The sequence below is a fragment of the Monodon monoceros genome, unplaced genomic scaffold (genome assembly GCF_005190385.1).
Source record: "Monodon monoceros isolate NGI ecotype Baffin Bay Population unplaced genomic scaffold, NGI_Narwhal_1 Super_Scaffold_8, whole genome shotgun sequence".
NCBI lineage: Eukaryota > Metazoa > Chordata > Mammalia > Artiodactyla > Monodontidae > Monodon > Monodon monoceros.
Window position 1 is genome coordinate 25,414,169 of NW_021703785.1, and position 6,000 is coordinate 25,420,168.

Here is a 6,000-nt window from a genome sequence, read left to right on the forward strand (position 1 = left end):
GCCAACCCTGCAGAGGCATATTTGGTTTGCAGGGCAGTCCCAGGGTGGTAGGATTCTCTACCAATGTTTTTATAAATCATCTTGTTCCTCATCTGCCATTGAATAGGTTCTGCAACTCCCATAGGGCTACTGCATGAAATATACTTATGCAATCTCATGACATTCAGTATTTTTTCTTCTCCAAATTTCCATGGCATTGGTCTTGTGTTTACCTTTCTAGTTCTAGGTTAGATTTTTTTCTGTTTCCTCTACAGCATATTCTTGCAGTTCACTTTGTAAATACTGAGGTTCCCCTCTCAAAGAATCACATAATCTAGCCCGGATCTCCAGCCTGTATCTCTCCTCTGAGTTCCAGGTCCAAATATCTAACTCCTTACTGGATAGCTCCTTTGGGATGTCCAAAGGGTACCAAAAATTAAACGTAAGAAAAACCAAAGTCAAAATCTGTACCTTCAGAAGCTGCTAGCTCCTCTATTTTTCCTGCTTTGTCAATAATACCATCAAGCACTCAGAAAAGCACTAACCTGAAATCTGAGAGAGTCTGGATTTCTTCCTTCATTCTTCTTCCAAAGAGAGGTCAGGTATTGTTGATTATAACTTCTCCTGCATCCTTCAGAGGCCTTGGTTTAAACTCTATTATTTTTCATTTATATATTGAAACAATATTTATGTGCTATCAATTACTTGTCAGATGTTTTGCAAATTGAAAAATAAAAAACTCAACAGTGTCTATACTGGGAGAAACAGACAAGCAAATGTGGAATCATATAATAACCTTACTTTTAAGTGGCATTTCGTTCTTAAACTCTCCCTAGCCTTCTGTTCTATCCTTGACATTGTCAGTTTTCTCATCAGGACCTTCTCCAGTCTACTCAAAATCTTCCAATCATTTCTAATAATCTATAAATCAGCAACAGAGTTCTTAAAGGGATTTAAGTAAATTTAAATGAAATGAATTTAAATTCTAGAAAATGAATTTGAATTTTTCTAAGAAAACTAAGGGACATGTGAATTGCAGTCCCTATGAGACTTAAGCTCTGAAAACAGAAGAGCCGGGATACCAAAGCTGTGTGTGAACCAGTGTCAGGAAATGGAGAGAATGAGTGTGTCATCACCTGGAAACCATGAACATAGGTCAAAAGAAGGAAAGTGTAAGCAAGCAGAACAGCAAAGCAGCAAAACGGAGCTCTGGGGGCAATTAGAGACTTACAGCCGTAGCGTTTGATAAAGAAATAAGTCAAGGAAACTGGGAAATGATTATGAGGGTAATCTGCCCAATATACATGACCCTCAGCCTGCCTTCAAGAGGCAGAGCTCTGCCCTGACTCACGCTCCTTAGGAAATATTCTGCACAGCCATTATCCTAAAAAAAAAGAAGTCTTGAACTGTAGAATTATAAAGAGGTTGCTGGGCTACCTGATGGGTTGTATTTCCCAGTTTTCTGGACGGTGGCTATAGCCAAGAGAATAGTGATCTCCAAGAAGGCAGACACAGATCCCTGGCACTCGAAGTATCCTTAAATCCTTACAGTATCTGTATCTTCTATATGTTATTGAGTATTATGGTGACATATGTTATTTACTTCCTTTATTAAAAAAAAAAGTTGCAGTATGTCAGAGACCATGTCTTCATATCAGCACAGAACTGAGAACACTGCTTTTTATAGTGAAGGCCCTTAAAAAATGTGTTAAAATGACAGGAAGTTTGGGTTATAAGAGCTTATTTTACAGATAATAGTGAACTGGATTTATTTAGGGAAATGGACAAAATTCACTTGACAACTTGGTGATTCTATTAAGACATTCAAAATCATTGGGATTGCTTAGGTCTGCATGAGGTAAAGAAGGTGAACTTGTTTCATCCTAGATAAGCTTGTTTCATCAACTGCCTTTCTAACTCATTAAAGAAAACCTAAGTCTCAAAGGCTGGAAGGCTTCTAAGTATCACTTAATAGATTCAAGTTTTACTTCAACTGTTTGCTTTCTTTAAAAGTTAACCAAATTGATTTTAAATATTGTTATGAGGATCTCTGCATTTGGACATAGACCATATTTACAAGTTTGCCTTTCTTCAGACTGACATCTCTCTAAATGAAACCTGTAGAATAAGATATAATTTGCATTTATCAGAAAGTTTGGTGGCAATGACAGATACTCAGTAAGAATAGATTTTAAAGGGGCATGTTATTGGAAAAATACTGGAGTATCTTGCAGAACAACCAGATTACAGGCAAAGCAGAAAACCAAGAATTCGAATAATTCAAAAGACATCGGGAGCGTCCATCTCTCTTCTAAGTTGACTTTCTAGGTCAATTTAATCTCTCTCTCTCTCTCCCCACTGCCCACTGCCCTCTCACCCTCCCTATCATTCTTCTGCTGTCATTCTCTCTACTGTCCCTCTCCTACCCTCCCCTTGCACCAAAAAATCCACCTTTGCTCTTCTAGCCAATAAGGCATGACAACTGTTGATCTTTTTACACATTAAAACTTTAGCCACAGTAAGTGCACACAGTAACAAGAAAATACTAGAGAAGGAATGCACTAGCAAACTATGACCATGTACCAATAACTAGACCAATCAATCTGAGGCCAAGAGAATGGGGTACTATAACTTCTCCAGTATGAAATTAATCAACTACTGTGTAGTAAAATGACATCTCTAGGACTATGAAGTGTGGTAAGGCAGTTTCCAGCTGAAAAGACAGGGCTTCTGGACACACAAATAAAAGTCCTATATTTTCAGGAAGAAAATATTTATCAGGTATTTACTCAATTAGTGTTTTTTTAAAAGCAGATTTTTTAAAAGAATTAAATGTGACACCCACATATTCAGATGTCATATACACTGGTACATAGTAACTTGAGCATGAATTTCAACAGTCTTTCACATGAATGAAGTCCAGGCTGCTAACAGACCTTCTCTTCTGTTTTATTTCCATCGTTATTTAGTTAATGTCCCCAGTACTGTACTAAAACATTAAACAGTGCTTAATTTCTTTGTGTGAAGCAATTTTTTTGTCTAAATGTTTTCAATAAGTAGTGGTTTTCCTTAAAGTAGATGGGATGGTCACACTATTAAAATTTAAATTGATGTTTATGAATGAGAATGATTTTCTCCATTCACTGTCTAGAACAGTGCTTCGAAAAAGTGATAATATAGTAGCTATGCACTTAATAGTGGTAATGGCCTCATTTAAGAATAATTTTTAAAATACAGTCATGTTAAAATCCCATCCAAATTCTGTAGAATTTGTACTAGCCATTTCATAAGAATTTTAAATAAAAGTTTATACTGGAATAAGATTTTTTAACCCATACAAAGGAACATTACATTTCTCTATCATATTAACATGAGTTTTAGTATAATTATTATGATCCCCAAATAGTCAAAAATTAAATAAATCATCACAATAAATACAAAGACTACAAACAAATTAAATTTGGAGTTCAAAGTAATACAGTTGACCCTTGAACAACACGGGTTTGAACTGCATAGGTCCACTTATACGCTGATTTTTTTCAATAGTACATACTTTGGTACCACATGATCTAAGGTTGGTTGAATCCAAGAATGCAAAACCTGGGATACGGAGGGCCAACGTAGTTACACTCTTATTTTCAACTGCTCAGAGGTTCAGCTGCCCTAGTCCCTGTGTTGTTCAAGGGTCAACTGTATTATCTATTGTGTTCATTAGGCTCATATTCAAAGACTATAGTGTTTTCAATCATTTTCCTTAACTACCCTGAATAAGGGAGAAGAGGCTATTTGGTTCCACTCCATGGGCCCCTATGTGGACGTCCACTCTACCCCAGATTCCAACCCAAGCTGGTCTACCTAAGAAAAAAGGGGACTCCGAATGGGGCACAAATTTCCTGGCTAAGTCTGTCTTTGACTATCTTTTAGACAGAGTCCAGTTCCAGGGCTATTGACTGATGATACCTGACAGAATACACCAAGTAAAGACCTCCTTGCAAGCTGTGCACCACGCCCTCTGCAGGCTGTGGGCCGCCTTTGCTTAACAGACTTGTACCTCTCAATCTTGTTTTTCAAACTTTGTAAGGAATAGAAGGTAGGAGGAAATTGAAAAAAAATGTGCAAAAGAAAACCTCATCTCCACCATCAAAACTATGTCAGAGGATTTTGTTGAAATACTTGAGATAGAGGCAGAAAAGAAAGACAGACAGATGATAGATAGATAGTTAATAGATAGATGATCGCTAGATGATAGATAATTGAAAGCAAAAAAATAATAGCAGGGGCAGACAAAACAGGGAAGAAAAGGAGTGAAAACGATAAAGCTCTTTCATCAAGGGGAATGTGCAAATAAAGGAGGAGGCCGAATGTAGATTAAGGCAAAGTGATGTTTACTCGCAAGCCTGTGCATGGCATACCCATCCAGGTCATACATGTCGTGAGGAAAGAACAGGAGTAAGTGGTATGTAAGTTAGCTAGTTATTGGTTAAGCATAAGAGTAGTGGCTTTTTAAAATAAATCATATCGTCTATCTGTTGTGGGGTGTTTTTGACATTTCTCTATTTTTAAAAAATTTGCTTTCAGTTTAATTTTTGGTATCTAATGAGCCCTCTTTAGCTAGATCAACTCTTAAAGTTTAATCCATTATCTTGTCAGTTATAGTCTCTATCATTGTAATGCACACAGAACTATGGAATAAAAAGAAAGACTAAAAGGAATTAAGTTTAAAATGTGAACAGGAATTATCATTTTCTTTTTCAAGTAAAAACTTGATGAGTAACTCTCTGTCAAAACAATGCATTGAAACATGAGGAAAACTGTCAAATTAAAAGCAAATTAGTATAATAAATGGAGAAAAATAGACTATGGCATGAATAATTCTGGGGAGAATAAAAAGCAATGAGGATAAGTTTCAATACAGCATCCACTTAATTTTAACAGCAGAAAGAAAAACAGATGAGGAAATGTATATGAGCATAAGGAAATTCCTCTTAAAGCTTCCATAACAGCTCTCCTGAAAAATGGTTTTAAATTCGTATATACAATTTTTAAACAAGGGTATTGACCTAAATTCTCATCCACAAAGACAAGTTATTTTTACTAGTCAATTAAATCCTGCCTTTATCACAAAAGACTATTTTCTAATTCCTTCTTCTTGTGTTAATCAATTCACCATATATAACTGCGGATTTGAACCTAAGAGAGTATATTTTATTGCCAAATGTATCTTAAGGGTGAGGTAAAGTGTCCATTAGTTTTCAATTTTAAAATATTTCTCCCTTTTGATATTCATTTTGCCCCCTTTGATTAAAAAAAAGTGGAATAATAATGGAATAGAAAGGAATAGGATAGTTTGTTTTTATTGTTTTATAACTTAATATATGTTCTTGAGATTTATAAATTATTATTGTTAAAAAGTAATAGAAATAATTTAATTTGATGATGGTTCTCCACTTACTAGGTCCCTGGATGTGCCTGACAATAAACATCTCCAGTGAAAAACAGCTGGTGGTGAGTTTTAAAGGCGAGTTTGCACTGAGATGGCAGTGAAAAATTCTGGGGAAGCACAATTATCCAAATTAAGCCTAACAAAAGTATTGATTTCATTCAAAGTGTCAGCTTGAGCAATGTCAAATCCCTCCAGATGATAGAAAATATACTTAAATGAATAAACATATAGCCATGTACAAAAATGAGAAATCTCCATAGATCAGAAACCCCACAGAATTCCTAAGTGATGACACAATGATAAGAATAAAAGAGGGGGAAATGTAACACAGGAAATACAAGGTAGAACACAGACTAAAGACTAGGTGCTCCAGGCCTGAGAGCAGGGGAGCCTGAGCATGGGAGGACGTGCTAGGGACAACAGAGAGGTTCACCTTTGTGCAGCTGCCCTCTCTCCAGGGAGCAACCTCAAAGATAGAAGACAAGTGTGGGAGCGGGGCTTGTGTTAGAGAGGCAACAGCCCTAGGTGGTCAATGCTTAAGGGCAACAGAACAAGAAGACCAGACCCTAAGGAAATGT